This window comes from Hordeum vulgare, chromosome 4H (genome assembly GCF_904849725.1).
Source record: "Hordeum vulgare subsp. vulgare chromosome 4H, MorexV3_pseudomolecules_assembly, whole genome shotgun sequence".
Taxonomy (NCBI): Eukaryota; Viridiplantae; Streptophyta; class Magnoliopsida; order Poales; family Poaceae; genus Hordeum; species Hordeum vulgare.
The window spans coordinates 195328141-195346399 of NC_058521.1; positions in this window are offsets into that span (position 1 = coordinate 195328141).

The window sequence follows — 18259 nt, forward strand, 5'->3', positions numbered from 1 at the left end:
TAGCTTAGTTAGGTCAAAAATAGCACAAGAACCTTGGTTAGCTCATAACTTAGCGTATCTCCCTCCAAAATGACATCATAAGCTCAAAACAAGATAAGTAATCATCTTCACCTTCTTCTTCTCCTCCTCCTTCTTCTCCTCCTCCATCTTCTAGTTTTCTCCTCCTCCTCCTTCTCCTTCTAGTTTAATTCTCCAAAATGACATGCTTATCTAATTTCCTCCAAAATGACATAATTAGCTTATTTAGCTCACATATGACAGAATTAGCTTAGTTAGGTCAAAAATAGCACAAGAACCTTGGTTATCTCATCACTTAACGTATCTCCCTCCAAAATGACATAATAGGCTCAAAACAAGATAAGTAATCATCTTAAACTTTTTCTTCTCCTCATCCTTCTTCTTCTACTCCTTCTTCAAGTCTCCTCCTCCCCATCCTTCTTCCCCTTCTAGTTTTGTTCTCCAAAATGACATACTTAGCTAATTATCCTCCAAAATGATAAAATTAGCTTACTTAGCTCACTTATGACATAATTAGCTTAGTTAGGTGAAAAAGAGCTCAGGAACCTTGATTAGCTCATGAAATAGCGTAACTCTCTCCAAAATGACATAATAAGATTAAAATAAGATAAGTAATCATCTTCACCTTCTTATTGTCCTCCTCATTCTTCTTCTCCTCCATCTTCGAGTCTTCTCCTCCTCTTCCTTCTTTTCCTTCTAGTTTTATTCGCCAAAATGACATATTTAGCTAATTATTCTCCAAAATGACATAATTAGCTTATTTAGATAACCTATTACATAATTAGCTTAGTTAGGTCAAAACTAGCACAAGAACCTTGGTTACATCATAACTTAGTGAATCTCCCTCCAAAATGACATAATCAGCTGAAAACAAGATAAGTAATCTTCTTCACCTTCTTATTCTCCTCCTTCTTGTTGTTCTAGACCATCTTCTAGTCTTCTCCTCCTCCTGCTGCTTCTCCTTCTAGTTTTATTCTCCGAAGTGACATACCTAGCTAATTATCCTCCAAAATGACATAATTAGCTTATTTACCTCACTTATGACATAATTAGCTTAGTTATGTCAAAAATAGCACAACAACCTTGGTTAGCTCATAAATTAGCATATCTCTCTCCAAAATGACGTAATAAGCTCAAAACAAGATAAGTAGTCATCTTCTCCTTCTTCTTCTCCTCCATCTTCTATACTTTTCATCCACCTCCTTCGAGTTTCGTTCTTCAAAATGACATGCTTAGCTAATTATCCTCCAAAATGACGTAATTAGCTTATTTAGTTAACTTATGACATATACCTTAGTTAGGTCAAAAATAGGACAAGAACCTTGGTTAGCTCATAACTTCGCGTATCTCCCTCCAAAATGACATAATAAGCTCAAAACATAATAATTATTCATCTTCACCTTCTTCTTCTCCTCATTATTCTTCTTCTCCTCCTTCATCTAGTCTTCTCCTACTCCTCCTTCTTCTCCTTCTAGTTTTATTTTCCAAAATGACATACTCAACTAATTATCCTCGAAAATGACATAATTAACATAATTAGCTCACTTATGACATAATTAGCTTACTTAGGTCAAAAATAGCACAATAACCTTGGTTAGCTCATAACTTAGTGTATCTCCCTTCAAAATGACATAATAAGCTCAAAACAAGATAATTAATCATCTTCATCTTCTTCTCCTCCTTCTTCTTGATCTCCTCCATAATCTTGTCTTCTCCTCCTCCTCCTTCTCCTTCTAATTATATTCTCCAAATGACATAATTAGCTAATTATCCTCCAAAATGAGATAATTAGTTAATTATCCTCCAAAATGACATAATTAGCTTATTTAGCTCACTTATGACAGAATTAGCTTAGTTAGGTCAAAAATAGCACGAGAACCTTGGTTAGCTCATAAGTTAGTATATCTCCCTCCAAAATGACATGAGAAGCTCAAATAAAGAGAAATAATGATCTTCACATTCTTCTTCTCCTCCTTATTCTTGATCTCCTCCATCTTCCAGTCTTCTCCTCCTCGTCCTTCTTCTCCTTCTAGTTTTATTCTCCAAATGACATAATTAGCTACTTATCCTCCAAACTGACATAATTAGCTTATTTAGCTCACTTATGACAAAATTAGCTTAGTTAGGTCAAAAATAGCACGAGAACCTTGGTTAGCTCATAACTTAGAGTATCTCCCTCCAAAATGACATAATAAGCTCAAAACAAGATAAGTAATCATCTTCACCTTCTTCTTCTCCTCCTCCTTCTTCTCCTCCATGTTCTTCTTTACTCCTCCTCCTCCTTCTTCTCCTTCTAGTTTCATTTTCCAAAATGACATGCTTATCTGATTATCCTCCAAAATGACATAATTAGCTTTTTAGCTCACATCTGACAGAATTTCCTTAGTTAGGTCAAGTATAACACAAGAAGCTTGGTTGTCTCATCACTTAGCGTATCTCCCTCCAAAATGACATAATAAGCTCAAAACAAGACAAGTACTCATCTTAAACTTCTTCTGCTCCTCATCCTTCTTCTTCTACTCCTTCTTCTAGTCTCCTCCTCCCCATCCTTCTTTCCCTTCTAGTTTTATTCTCCAAAATGACATACTTAGCTAATTATCCTCCAAAATGACATAATTAGCTTATTTACCTCACTTATGACGTAATTAGCCTAGTTAGGTCAAAATAGCTCAAGAACCTTGGTTACATAATAACTTAGTGTATCTCCCTCCAAAATGACATAATATGATGAAAATAAGATAAGTAATCATGTTCACCTTCTTCTTCTCCTCATTATTCTTCTTCTCCTCCTTGCTCTAGTAGTCTCCTCCTCCTCCTTCTTCTCCTTCTAGTTTCATTCTCCAAATAACATACTTAGCTAATTATCCTCCAAAATGACATAATTTGCATATTTGCCTCACTTGTGACATAATTAACTTAGTTATGTCAAAAATATCACAAGAACCTTGGTTAGCTCATAAATTAGCGTATCTCCCTCTAAATTGACGTAATAATCTCAAAACAAGATAAGTAATCATCTTCACCTTCTTCTTCTCCTCCTTCTTCTTCTTCTCCTCATTCTTCTAGTCTTCTCCTCCTCCTCCATCTTCTCCTTCTACTTTTATTCTCCAAACTGACATATTTAGGTAATTATCCTCCAAAATGACATAATTAGCTTATTTAGCTCACTCATGACATAATTATCTTAGTTAGGTCAAAAATAGCACAAGAACCTTGGTTAGCTCATAACTTAGCGTATCTCCCTGCAAAATGACATAATAAGTTCGAAACAAGATAAGTAATCATCTGCACCTTCTTGTTCTCATCCTCCTTCTTTCTCTCCTCCTTCTTCTGGTCTTCTCCTCCTCCTCCTTATTCTCCTTCTAGTTTTATTCTCCAAAATGACATACTTAGCTAATTATCGTCCAAAATGATATAATTAGCTTATTTAGCTCACTTATGGCATAATTAGCTTAGTTAGGTCAAAAATAACTCAAGAACCTTGGTTAGCTCATAAATTAGCGTATCTCGCTCCAAAATGACATAATAAGCTCGAAATAAGATCAATAATCATTTTCACCTTCTTATTCTCCTCGTCCTTCTTCTTCTCCTCCCGCTTCGAGTCTTCTCATCTTCCGTATTCTCCTTTTAGTTTTATTCACCAAAATAACATATTTAGCTAATTATTCTCCAAAATGACTTAATTAGCTTATTTAGATCACTTACGACATAATTAGCTTAGTTAGGTCAAAAATAGCACAAGAACCTTGGTTACATCATAACTTAGCGTATCTTCCTCCAAAATGACATAATAAGTTGAAAACAAGATAAGTAATCATCTTCACCTTCTTCTTCTCCTCCTCCTTCTTCTTCTTCTTCTCCACAATCTTCTTGTCTTCTCCTCCTAATCCTTCTTCTCCTCCTAGTTTTATTGTCCAAAGTGACATACTTCGCTAATTATCCTCCAAAATGAGATAATTGGCTTATTTCCCTCACTTACGACATAATTAGCTTAGTTATGTCCAAAATAGCACAAGAACCTTGGTTAGCTCATAAATTAGCGAATCTCTCTCCAAAATGATGTAATATGCTAAAAACAAGATAAGTAGTCATCTTCTCCTTCTTCTTCTCCTCCATCTTATAGACTTCTGATCCTCCTCCTTCCAGTTCTGTTCTCCGAAATGACATGCTTAGCTAATTATCCTCCAGACTTAATTAGCTTACTTTGCTCACTTATGACATAATTAGCTTAGTTATGTCGAAAATAGCAGAAGAACCTTGGTTAGCTCATAAATTAGTGTATCTCCCTCCAAAAGGACATAATAATCTCAAAACAAGATTAGTAATCATCTTCACCTTCTTCTTCTCCTCATTCTTCTTCTTCTCCTCTTTCTAGTCTTCTCCTACTCCTCCTTCTTCTCCTTCTAGTTTTCTTTTCCAAAATGACATACTTAGCTAATTATCCTCCAAGATGACATAATTTGCACATTTAGCTCACTTATGACATAATTAGCTCAGTTAGGTCAAAAATAGTAGAAGAAGCTTGGTTAGCTCATAACTTAGCGTATCTCCCTCCAAAATGACATAACAAGCTCAAAACAAGATAAGTAATAATCTTCACCATCTTCTCCTCCTACTCCTTGATCTCATACATCTTCTAGTCTTCTCCTGCTCCTCCTTCTTCTCCTTCTAGTTTTATTGACCAAATGACATAATTAGCTAATTATCCTCCAAAATGACATAATTAGCTTATTTAGCTCACTTATGACATTATTAGCTTAGTTAGGTCAAAAATAGCACAAGAACCTTGGTTAGCTCATAAGTTAGCGTATCTCCTTCCAAAATAACATAATAAGCTCAAAACAAGATAAGTAATCATCTTCACCTTCTTGTTCTCCTCATTCTTCTTCTTCTCCTCCTTCTTTTAATCTTCTCCTACTCCTCCTTCTGCTTCTATTTTTATTTTCCAAAATGACATACTTAGCTAATTATCCTCCAAATGACATAATTAGCATATTTATCTCACTTATGACATAATTAGCTTAGTTAGGTCAAAAATAGCGCAAGAACCTTGGTTAGCTCATAACTTAGCGTATCTACCTCCAAAATGACATAATAAGCTCAAACCAAGAAAATTAATCATCTTCACCTTCTTCTTCTCCTCCTTCTTCTTGATGTCCTTCATCTTCTAGTCTTCTCGTCCTCCTCCTTCTCCTTCTAATTTTATTCTCCAAATGATATAATTAGCTAATTATCCTCCAAAATGACATATTAGCTAATTATCGTCCAAAATGACATAATTAGCTTATTTAGCTCACTTATGACATCATTAACTTAGTTAGGTCAAAAATAGCACAAGAACCTTGGTTAGCTCATATGTTAGCGTATCTCCCACCAAAATGACATAAGAAGCTAAAAACAAGATAAGTAATCATCATCACCTTCTTCTTCTCCTCCCTCTTCTTGATCTTCACCATCATCTAGTCTTCTCCTCCTCCTCCTTATTCTCCTTCTAGTTTTATTCTCCAAATGACATAATTAGCTACTTATTCTCCAAAATGACATAATTAGCTTAATTAGCTCACTTATGACATATTTAGCTTAGTTAGGTCAAAAATAGCACAAGAACCTTGGTTAGCTCATAACGTAGCGTATCTCCCTCCAAAATTACAAAATAAGCTCAAAATCAGATAAGTAATCATTTTCACCTTCTTCTTCTTCTTCTCCTTCGTCTTTTTCTCCTCCATGTTCTATTCTACTCCTCCTCCTCCTTCTTCTCCTTAAAGTTTCGTTCTCCAAAATGACATTCTTATCTAATTATCCCCCAAAATGACATAATTAGCTTATTTAGCTCACATATGAAAGAATTAGCTAAGTTAGGTCAAAAATAGCACAAGAACCTTGGTTATATCATCACTTAGTGTATCTCCCTCCAAAATGACATAATAACCTCAAAACAAGATAAGTAATCATCTTAACCTTCTTCTTCTAATCCTTCTTCTAGTCTCCTCCTCCTCATCCTACTTTCCCTTCTAGTTTTATTCTCCAAAATGCCATACTTAGCTAATTATCCTCCAAAATGACATAGTTAGCTTATTTACCTCACTTATGACATAATTAGCTTAATTAGGACAAAAATAGCTCAAGAACCTTGCTTACATCATAACTTAGTGTATCTCCCTCCAAAATGACATAATAAGATGAAAACAAGATAAGTAATCATCTTCACCTTCTTCTTCTCCTCATTCTTCTTCCACTCCTCCTCCTCCTTCTTCTCCTTCTAGTTTCATTCTCCAAAATGACATACTTAGCTAATTATCCTCCAAAATGACATAATTTTCTTACTTGCCTCACTTATGACATAATTAGCTTAGTTATGTCAAAAATATCACAAGAACCTTGGTTACCTCATAAATTAGCGTATCTCCCTCGAAATTAACGTAATAAGCTCAAAGCAAGATAAGTAATCATCTTCACCTTTTTCTTCTCCACCTCCTTCTTCTTCTCCTCCATCTTCTAGTCTTCTCCTCCTCCCTCATCTTCTCGTTCTACGTTTATTCTCCAAAATTACATACTTAGCTAATTATCCTCCAAAATGACATAATTAGCTTATTTAGCTCACTTATGACATAATTATCTTAGTTAGGTCAAAAATAGCACAAGAACCTTGGTTAGCTTATAACTTAGCGTATCTCCCTCCAAAATGACATAATAAGCTCAAAACAAGATAAGCAATCATGTTCACCTCCTTCTTCTCGTCATCTTCTTCTTCTCCTCCTCTTTCTACTCTTCTCCTCCTCCTCCTTCTTCCCCTTCTAGTTTCATTCTCCAAAATGACATACTTAGCTAATTATCCTCCAAAAAGATATAATTAGCTTAGTTAGGTCACTTATGACATAATTATCTGAGTTAGGCAAAAATAGCCCAAGAACCTTGGTTAGCTCATAACTTACCATATCTCCCTCCAAAATCACATAATAATCTCAAAACAATATAAGTATTCATCTTCACCATTTTATTCTCCTCCTTCTTGTTCTTTACATCCATCTTCTACGCTTCTCCACCTCCTTCTTCTCCTTCTAGTTTTATTGTCCAGAATGACATACTTAGCTAATTTTCCTCCCAAATGACATAATTATCTTATTTACCTCACCTATGACATAATTAGCTTAGTTAGGTCAAAAATAGCTCAAGAACCATGGTTACATCATAACTTAGCGTATCTCCCTCCAAAATGACATAATCAGATGAAAACAAGATAAGTAATCATCTTCACCTTCTTCTTCTCCTCATTCTTCTTCTTCTCCTCCTTGTTCTAGTTTTCTCCTCCTCCTCCTTCGAGTTTCATTCTCCAAAATGACATACTTAGCTAATTATCCTCCAAAATGACTGTGACATCCTCGACTTTTGCAACAGTAATTATTGTAATTAAGCTACAGTGATCACCCTCGGTAATGATGCCACATCATCGAGAATTCCCATCTCAGACCCACGTTGATTCAATTCTATCCGGATTAAAAATTTGGAAACAAAAGAAAAGTACTTTATGAGTTCATTACAAATATTAAAAGAATGTATATATAAAAGGAAAGTATTAAAAATAATAATAATAAAATAAAGTATAAAAAAAGTATTTAAAAAGAAAAATCAAATAGTAAAATAAATAATGAAAGAAACAAAAAAAAAGAAAAAAAAAGCAACCCACACCCCCCTAGCCGAGCTAGGCCAAAAGGTCCAACTGGCCAGGCCCCCGCGCCCCCTCCCGCTCAAACCCTAGCCGCCACCTCTCCCTCCCCTCCCACCAGCGCCGCCAGCCTCCCCCTCGTGGGGGGGCCCACCCCCCACCGACAGCGCCTCCATCTCTCTCTCTCGTGACCCCTCTCGGTTCCCCACCCCCACCGACACAACCCCCCACCAACCGTCGCCCCATCCCCACGAGAGAGCACTCCTCTCTTCCCACGTCGCCTCCTTCCTCCCAGATCCCTCCTCCTCCACCCTCCCGTCGGCCCTCCCGCCGGCGGCCTCTCCCCCGTCGCCCCTCCCCTCGGATCCCCACTCCACCGCCCGATCCCCCCTGCCCTCTCCCTCGGTTCCCCTCCCGTCGGCCCCCCTAATCCCGGCCGGCGAGCCCCTCGGCCTCCTCCTTCCCGCCGGCGAGCCCCCCCCCCCCTCGGCCTCCACCCCGCCGGCAGGGGCCCCGGCCTCCTCGAGGTCCCTCTTGCCGGCCTCACCCACTCCGGCCGGCTCCATCTCCGGGGGCCCCTCCTCACCGGGGCCCCTCTCGGCGAACCTCCGGCCGGCTCCTCCTCGCCGGCACGACCGTCACCGTCCTCACCGGAAGAACGCCATCATCATCACCGCCTCGTCCTCCTCCTCGCCGTCACCGCCGCTTCCCGCGAACTCCGGCTTCACCGGCCCCTCCCGTCAACGTCGGTGAGCCCCTCCTCGGGCTCCTCCCGTCAACGTAATTTGTGATTAATGAAATGAGTAAATGGCCTTAGGTCACTTACCGGTGGGGCCAATGCACCCGCTGTCTATGACAGGGAGGCCCCACGCATTAGTTAAGATAAAAATAAAAATAATGTTTTTATTAAATAAAAAAATAAATAGATATAATAATTAATTAATGAGTTAATGAATTAGTTAAATAAATATATATGTTAATCTGTTAATTAGAATAATTAATTAACATAATGAGAGAATGCCACGTGGGTCCCCCACAAAATTTAATCTGATTAATTAATATTTAATTTTAAATAAAACTTGTGCCTATGACGTTCGGGACCCGCTGGTCAGTTGACCGGTCAAATGTTGATGTCAGCCTGACATCGCGATATGTCATAATGGGATTTTATTAAATCATTTAAATCTGTTTTTAATTCCTAAATAATTAATAAAACTTTGAAAATTAATATTAAATAATCCGTAAGTCAGATCAAAATAATTTCAACATGAAAGTTGATCAGCAGAACGAGACGAACCCGGATACACGGCCCGTTCGTCTGTCACGCGTCCCTAGCATAGCAAACATGGAACTTTTCCATCGTTTCCAGTATAACCGGTAGTAGCCCGAGACCCGGAAAATATCGTCAGATATTCTTCCGACCCGTCTATGACGGATGTTGCTGCGTTAGCTCATGTCTAGCCTGCATCTTTCCATGTCATGCTTTGTGTTGCATCGGTGCTATTATTTCTTGTTTCTTCCCCCTCTTCTTACCGGTAGACCCCGAGACTGACGTTGCTGCCGGGTACATCTACGACCCTGCCGATCAGTCCTTTGCCGCAGAGCAGCAAGGCAAGCAACCCCCCCCCCTTGATCATTCCTATATCGCCTATGTCTTTCTTCCTACTGCTTGTATTAGTATTTTGCTACTGTTGTAGTTAGCTCCTATATCTGATGCATAGCCTGTTTTTGATGAACTGCTACTTTCAGTCCTGTACCTTTAATATGCTTAGTATAGGTGGAGCAGTCATCCCCTCTGACCCCGTAGATCAGTTGCCCCGCTTGTTTTCAAATATCGATCTCTGATCGACGAGCCGGACCCGGCACCGCACATTCACCCCCTTCCTTGCACGAGGCTACAGAGATACTATCGGGTACCGAGGGTGACACCTCGCTAAGTACTCCTGATGATATCTCTGTAGTATAGCTAGTCGGTCGTGGTTATCGAGGGTGATTCCTCTTTCACCATTCCCGATGACGCCTCTGTCGTGCAACCCCGCGAGTGTGGAACCCCCGAGGGTGATTCCTCTAAGCCCACCTTGACGGGTACATCGTTCGGAATCCAACGAGGGTGATACCTCGGATTCCCCCCGATGTTACAACCACACAGTTACTCGACCATGTTACTGGGATCTTCGGTGATTAGTTGTAAGACCGGTGGATTCCCGTGAGACTATGTTGCTGGCCTAATTAAAATGCTAATGGATTTGGGTATTTGATCTGGGTTGGTCGGAGACCTTTTCGCACTAACCGGCTACGCGGGAAGAATTATGGGTACTCGGCGTCGCGGTATCAGCCAAAGCTTTTCAGATGCCAGCAATGTAGCGGCGCGCGCCCGAGTGGTCCCGAGATGCATCGCGCTTGTGATTAAGGGATGCTAGGACTGACGTCGGCCGCCCACGCCACGTGCAGGAGCGTGAAGGGGAACTGGGCCCACGAACCCTTTGTGCTTAGGACTTTAGACCGGCGGGCTGGCCTCTCTGATTAGTCTTACGTGGGGCTGCGACGTGTCGATATTCCGAGGCCGGGCAGGACCCAGAAAAGTATGTCCGGCCAGAGTGTTATCGAGCGTGACGGGACATGTGGTGCACCCCTGCAGGGATGAAAATTAACTATTCGGATAGCCTTGTCCACGGTTACAGGACGACTTGGAGTTGTGCCCCGATCTTATACAACTACAATTGTTACTTAACTGGATCTTTGGTTTGCCTCGGGATTGCTTCCACGCAGGGAGTCGAGGGAGGATCTTTAGGCGTGACCTCACTTTAATATTGTTGCAACAATATGACTATTAATGTTACCCCTGTTCTACTCTCGTCTATTGCCGCAAGACCCTGAAGATGCTAGTCTTCGATAGGACTAGGCCTTCTCTCTCTATTTCTCGCATTGCTGCAGTCAGTCCACATATAACCCCCTTCTTTGATACTGATGCATATTTAGGATAGTTCTGATGTAAGACTTGCGAGTACTTTGGATGAGTACTCACCGCTGCTTTGCTCCCCCCTTGTCCCCTTGATCTATTTGCTCCGACCAGATGATGGAGCCCAGGAGATGGAGGTCCCCGCCGCCGACGACTGCTACCCCGACGGTGCCTACTACTACGTGGAGGCCCTGATGATCAGGAGTAGTTAGGAGGTTCCCAGGCAGGAGGCCTCGCCTCATTCGATCGTTGTATCTTTTGTGCTAGCCTTCTCTAAGGCACCCCATGTTTTATGTCTGTACTCAGATATTTGTTGCTTCCGCTGACTCGTGTGTTTATCGAGCTTTCGTTTTCTAGCCCTCGAGGCCCCTGGCTTGTAATATGAAGCTGATGTTATTTTATTTGTGTCTAGAGTTGTGTTGTGATATCTCCCCGTGAGTCCTTGGGTTTGATCGTACGCATTTGCATGTATGATTAGCGTACGATTAAATCGAGGGCGTCACAAGTTGGTATCAGAGCCAACTGCCTGTAGGTAGCCCCCTTTCCAACTCCTTGGCCGAAGTTGAGTCTAGTGTTTGAAAAACTTTACTAAGACTGATGATGTGGCTTACGGGCCCACATCTCAATTGGGTGGTATTAGTATCTTTTACTCCTTTCTTATACTCTGGGCTCTACTTTCTCTTCTCTTTCGGGTCAAAGATTTTACTAACTCTAACATTAGGTTCTCGAATCACATCGATCCGGAGCGCTGGACTATCTACTCTTTTTCTCCTGAATATGTATTACACACACTGTCATTGACATCCGTCAATCTTATTTTCAGATGCGTCCCGCAAGACAGCACGTGCGCCTGACACAGGCCACTGAGACGACTGGGTTCCCGGCCATTTTGGTCGATCTCCTGACCAGGCTGGGATATCGCTGGTACCCCGAGTACACTGGGTTCGAGGATTTCCGCGAGTACAACCAGTACCAGTACCAGGCTGAGGTTCGCATCTTCGACCAGAGGGGCGGAGAGACCCTCGAGCGCCACGTGTTCTGTGGTATTGGAGTGTCGGTCGAGATGGCCGTCCATGATGCGGCCTACATCGCCATCACCCGTCTCCGTGGAGCGTACCCTCACCTGGAGGAGAGCCCTTTCAGATACATCCCGCATGCTCCTGCTGGGGATGAGACTGGATCTGATCTCACTGCCTACGCTTCTGACGTTCGGGAGCGCAACGACAGTTCCTACGTCGCTGTCTACGCCCCCTACGTGATGCGTCGCTACGACGCGCGGGTTCTGGTGCAGTACACTGAGGCAATGGATCGTGCTTTCCGAGCTCTGACTGTGGAGTTGTATGCTACGCGTGCTCGTCTTTACGACGCGTTGACAGAGCTACAGCCATCACACTGTCCGAGGGTTCCACCTATGCGCATACGCGAGCCGAGCAGGACAGAGCTACCATCAGCTCTCGAGTGGACTGATGTTGGGGGTAGAACCCCTACACTTGGACCTCAGCTGCTCGACTGGATGCGGTACCATCACCAGAGTCACAACGGGACACAGGGTCCTGTCCCTACCTTCTATCACCGTGAGCTACCAGGATTCGATCGTCCTCTCCGACGTTGATGTAGCCTTATCGCTACATCTCGTTGTGGTACTCTTCCACCGCGTGCCTGCGCGCCGCCTAGTGAGTCCAGGGTATCGTCAAATGCGTCCGGGCTATCACCAAATTTCGAATTTGTAATCGTTAGTCTGTAATCGAACTTATGTATGGGTCTGTATGTCGAATTCAACTACTATGGAGTATCTATCGCATTTCCCTTTCATTATGCTTGATTACTTCATGAATGCGTGCGATGCCTTTCAATTACTTTAAGCTAAACTACCCCTGCTAAATATTTAACAGGATGGTTAGACCAGCTGGCCGCCCGCGTGGCCCTGCCAACGATGCACCACCCCCGCCTCCTGAGTATATGGCGGGGATGATCCAACAGTTTGAGCTGAACCGCTAGTTTATGCAAGGGCTCATGGATCAGTTCCAAAGGCCGAACATGAACCAACCACAAGGCGTGACACTCCAAGACTTCTGCCATCTCAACCCTGCGATCTACCGTAGCTCAACTCAGCCTCTAGATGCTGATGACTGGCTCCGTGACATTTCCTATGAGCTAGAGTCTGCCAATGTGCCCCTGGCGAGCTATGTCAACTTTGCCGCCTACTTTCTGAAGGGTCCCGCTGCCCAATGGTGGGACAGTCACAGGCGCTCTCAGTCCGATGCGACTATCATCACTTGGGCAGAGTTCAAGGCTGCTTTTCGTGCTTGATACATTCCCCAGGGAATCATGGACCGGAAGAAGCGTGAGTTCCGCAACTTGGTCCAGGGCAACAAGACTGTGGATGCTTATCAGCGGGAATTTCTGGAATTATCTCGCTATGCTGAAGAAGACATTGCGACTGATGCACGCAGGCAGGAGAAGTTCCGTGAAGGCCTCCACCCTGATATCAAGCTGACACTCCTCGTTCAGGACTATGCTGACTTCGCCACCCTGGTGAACAAGGCTATTCAGGTTGAGACTGGTCTGCAGGAATACAAAGATAGCAGCAAGCGCAACCGTGACATGGGCTCATCTTCGGGCTCATCTGCACAGAAGCGGAAGATCTGGATTCCCTACAACATGTACCATGCACCTGCTCCTACTCCGCGGCCGTCCTATGCTGCACCTCGCCTGCCTCCTCCACCACCTAGGCAGCCGAGGCTCCCAGCTCCACCGCCTCGAGTTCCTCCTTCCTGTCCTGAGGACGGGCTGTGCTTCAAGTGTGGTCGTCCAGGTCACCGTGCTAGAGACTGCAGGCAGAATCCGAATCAGCTGGCACTTCCCGCAACTGGCAGTGGCAACAACCAGAACCGCAACTTCAACACTAAGCCTGCATATGTTCGTGGTCAGGCCAACAACATTGATATGGGTCAAGCTCAAGACTAGCCTGCTACCGTGATGGGTACACTTCTCGTTAACTCAGTACCTACTTCTGTATTGTTTGATACAGGAGCATCGCATTCCTTTATGTCGGAAAATTTTGCATACATGCATGACATTAGGAGCGAAGAGATGAACATCCCGATAGTGGTAAACACCCCTGGGGGCGAATGCCGAACCTCTGTGGTTTGCCCCCATGTTCCAGTTGAAATTGAAGGATTGGAATTCCTTGCCAACCCCATCCTACTAAAGTCATCCAACATTGATCTCATATTGGGGATGGACTGGTTGAAAGCTCATACGGCATCGATCATTTGTGCCACCAAGACCGTCCACCTCCTACACCCTTCAGATGAAGTAATAAGCTACCATGCGCATCTCGTCCGTAATGCTGAGGCACGACTGTATGCTTTCAATGCATTAAATGCGTCGCCTATGGAAGGGATTGAAAACATACGAGTGGTCCGAGAGTTCCAGGATGTCTTTCCAGAAGAACTTTCGGGGATTCCCCCTGCTCGAGCTGTCGAGTTTGTCATTGACTTGGTACCCGGTACCACTCCTATTGCCAAGCGTCCTTATAAAATGCCGCCACATGAACTCCTTGAACTTAAGCAAGAAATTGACAACTCGCTCCGTCTGGGTTTCATCCGTCCGAGTTCCTCTGCTTGGGGAGCACCTTCTCTCTTTGTTAAGAAGAAGGATGGGACAAATCGATTGGTTCAAGACTATCGTCCTATCAACCAGGCCACTATTCAAAACAAATATCCTCTCCCTCGGATAAATGATTTGTATGATCAACTTGCTGGTTCCACCGTTTTCTCTAAGCTCGACTTGAGATTGGGATACCACCAGATCCGTGTTCGCAAGGAGGATATTCCAAAGACCGCCTTTGCTACTCGATATGGATCATACGAGTACACCGTCATGTCCTTCGGCTTAACCAATGCACCGGCAACTTTCTCTCGATTGATGAATTATATATTCATGGACTACCTCGACAAATTTGTCGTGGTATATCTGGATGATATTCTGGTGTTTTCGAAGAACAAAGAAGAGCATGCTGAACATCTTCGTCTTGTACTGGATAAGCTTCGGGAGCATAAACTCTATGTGAAGTATTCCAAACGTGAGTTTTGGCTAGACGAAGTGACTTACCTTGGTCATGTGATTTCCAAGGATGGTATTGCGGTCAACCCCGAATGAATTCAAGCTATTCTTGACTGGACTCCCCTGAAGAATGTCAAGCAAGTCAGAAGTTTTCTCGGACTCGCCAGCTATTGCCGTCGATTCGTCGAGAACTTATCCAAGATTGCGAAGCCCTTTACCAACCTGCTTCACAAAGGTGTTAAGTATGAATGGACTGATAAATGTCAGGAAATTTCCAAGCGCTCAAGGACAAACTGACGTCCGCTCCAGTACTTGCTCCTCCAGATACGAAAAGGGATTTTGTCATATACTGTGATGCTTCTCGTCAAGGAATAGGTTGTGTCCTAATGCAGGATCGCAAGGTGATCGCTTATGCTTCACGTCAACTACGTGCTCATGAAGAGAACTACCCAGTTCATGATCTCGAGCTTGCCGCAGTCATTCATGCATTGAAGGAATGGCGACAATACCTTGTCGGTAATCGCTGTGAAATCTACACCGACCATCAAAGTCTGAAGTACTTGTTCACTCAACCGGAGCTGAACCTGCGTCAACAAAGATGGATGGAGCATATAGCAGATTTTGACTGTAGTATATCATATACCCCTGGAAAGGCTAATGTAATGGCTGATGCCTTAAGTCGCAAGTCATACTGCAACCACCTCCAGGTTCATCAGGTTCACGATCGTCTGCAAGAGGAATTCCGTAAGCTGAACCTCCACATTGTTCCTCAGGGTTACCTTGTTCCCCCTCCTGAAGATTGTCAAAAGATGAACCTTCGTGTTGTTAATCAGGGTTCCCTCAGTAACCTAGTGGTTGAACTATATCTTGTGAGCTCCATAAAGAATATACAAGACTTTGACGATGATGTCGACAGGATTAAGAGCTATATTGCGAAGGGTAAACCCTCCTTTTTCACTGTTGATGAAGGTGGCGCCTTGTATTTCAAGGGTCGCCTATTCGTCCCAAATAAGAAGGAAAATCTCAGGATGACTGGGAAGGTGATGGAAGAAGCTCATGACACACCATTGTCTATTCACCCGGGTAGTACCAAGATGTACCAAGACATCCGGCAAAGATTCTGGTTGCCCAATATGAAACAAGACATTGCATGCTATCTGGCAGAATGTGATATATGCCGGCGTATCAAAGCAGAACACCAAAAGCCTGCTGGAACTCTGCAACCTATCTCTATTCCCGAGTGGAAATGGGACCACGTTGAAATGGACTCCGTCACTGGTTTTCCCAGATCTCAGAAAGGTAATGATGCTATTCTTGTCGTCATTGATCGACTGTCCAAAGTTGCACATTTCCTGGCCGTCAAAGAAACGATTAATGCTAGTCAGCTGGCAGATCTTTATATGTCAAGAGTTGTTTCACTTCACGGTATTCCGTTGGTAATCAGTTCGGACCGTGGCAGCTTGTTCACTTCAAAATTCTGGGAAAGTTTTCAGAAGGCTATGGGGACTCATCTGTCCTTCAGCACTGCATTTCATCCTCAATCCCAGGGACAAGTTGAACGAGTCAACCAAATTCTCGAGGACATGCTTCGAGATTGTGTCATTTCTTTCGGTAAAAATGGGAGGAATCTCTCCCGTATGCCGAGTTCTCTTACAACAATAGCTATCAAGCTAGTCTGAAGATGGCGCCTTTCGAAGTATTGTATGGGCGAAGGTGACGAACTCCTCTGAATTGGTCAGAAACTGGGGAACGATCACTCTTCGGTCCGGATATTATTCAACATGCCGAGGATCAAGTCTGCATTATTCATGAGAATCTGAAGGCTGCTCAGTCTTGTCAGAAGAGTCAGTATGACCGTCATCATCAAGATATGGTCTATCAACCTGGCGAAAAGGCTTATCTTCGTGTCACACCAATGAGAGGTGCACACCGTTTCGGAATCAAGGGCAAATTAGCTCCTCGTTATATTGGTCCTTTCACTGTTCTCGAAAGGCGTGGAAGAGTGGCTTATCAATTGGAACTGCCGGCGAACCTTTCTCAGGTTCACGATGTCTTCCATGTTTCTCAGCTCCGTCGCTGCTTCAAGGACCCTATTCGAGCAGTGGATCACGATATGCTTGAGCTACAACAAGACCTCTCTTATAAAGAGCATCCGGTCCGCATTCTCGACCAAGCTGAACGTAAAACTCGTCGCCAGGTCACCAAGTTCCTTAAGGTGCAGTGGTCAAATCACTATGAAGATGAAGCCACTTGGGAACGCGAGGATCATCTTCGTGATGAATACCCCGGGCTTTTTCCCTCTACCTCTTAATTCTCGGGACGAGAATTCTTGTTAGTAGGGGAGAATTGTGACATCCTCGACTTTTGCAACAGTAATTATTCTAATTAAGCTACAGTGATCACCCTCGGTAATGATGCCACATCATCGAGAATTCCCATCTCAGACCCGCGTTGATTCAAGTCTATCCGGATTAAAAATTTGGAAACAAAAGAAAAGTACTTTATGAGTTCATTACAAATATTAAAAGAATATATATATAAAAGGAAAGTATTAAAAATAATAATAATAAAAAAAAGTATAAAAAAAAGTATTTAAAAAGAAAAATCAAATAGTAAAATAAATAATGAAAGAAACAAAAAAACAAAAAAACAAAAAGAAAAAAAAAGCAACCCCCACCCCCCTGGCCAAGCTGGGCCAAAAGGCCCAACTGGCCAGGCCCCCGCGCCCCCTCCCGCTCAAACCCTAGCCGCCACCTCTCCCTCCCCTCCCACCAGCGCCGCCAGCCTCCCCCTCGTGGGGGGCCCCACCCCCCCACCGACAGCGCCTCCATCTCTCTCTCTCTCGTGACCCCTCTCGGTTCCCCCACCCCCACCGACACAACCCCCCACCAACCGTCGCCCCATCCCCACGAGAGAGCCCTCCTCTCTTCCCACGTCGCCTCCTCCCTCCCAGATCCCTCCTCCTCCTCCCTCCCGTCGGCCCTCCCGCCGGCGGCCTCTCCCCCGTCGCCCCTCCCCTCGGATCCCCACTCCACCGCCCAATCCCCCCTGCCCTCTCCCTCGGTTCCCCTCCCGTCGCCCCCCCTAATCCCGGCCGGCAATCCCCTCGGCCTCCTCCTTCCCGTCGGCGAGCCGCCCCCCCCCTCGGCCTCCACCCCGCCGGCAGGGGCCCCGGCCTCCTCGAGGTCCCTCTTGCCGGCCTCACCCACTCCGGCCGGCTCCATCTCCGGGGGCCCATCCTCACCGGGGCCCCTCTCGGCGAACCTCCGGCCGGCTCCTCCTCGCCGGCACGACCGTCACCGTCCTCACCGGAAGAACGCCATCATCATCACCGCCTCGTCCTCCTCCTCGCCGTCACCGCCGCTTCCCGCGAACTCCGGCTTCACCGGCCCCTCCCGTCAACGTCGGTAAGCCCCTCCTCGGGCTCCTCCCACCATGTCGTTCTCCTCGCCGTCCCGGTTCCGTTCCGGCAAACGGGACCCCGATCCGTCGACGGTAGACTCCGGTAGGGAGGATTGAACTTTTGGTTCTTCTAGATTGAGTTAGCAAAG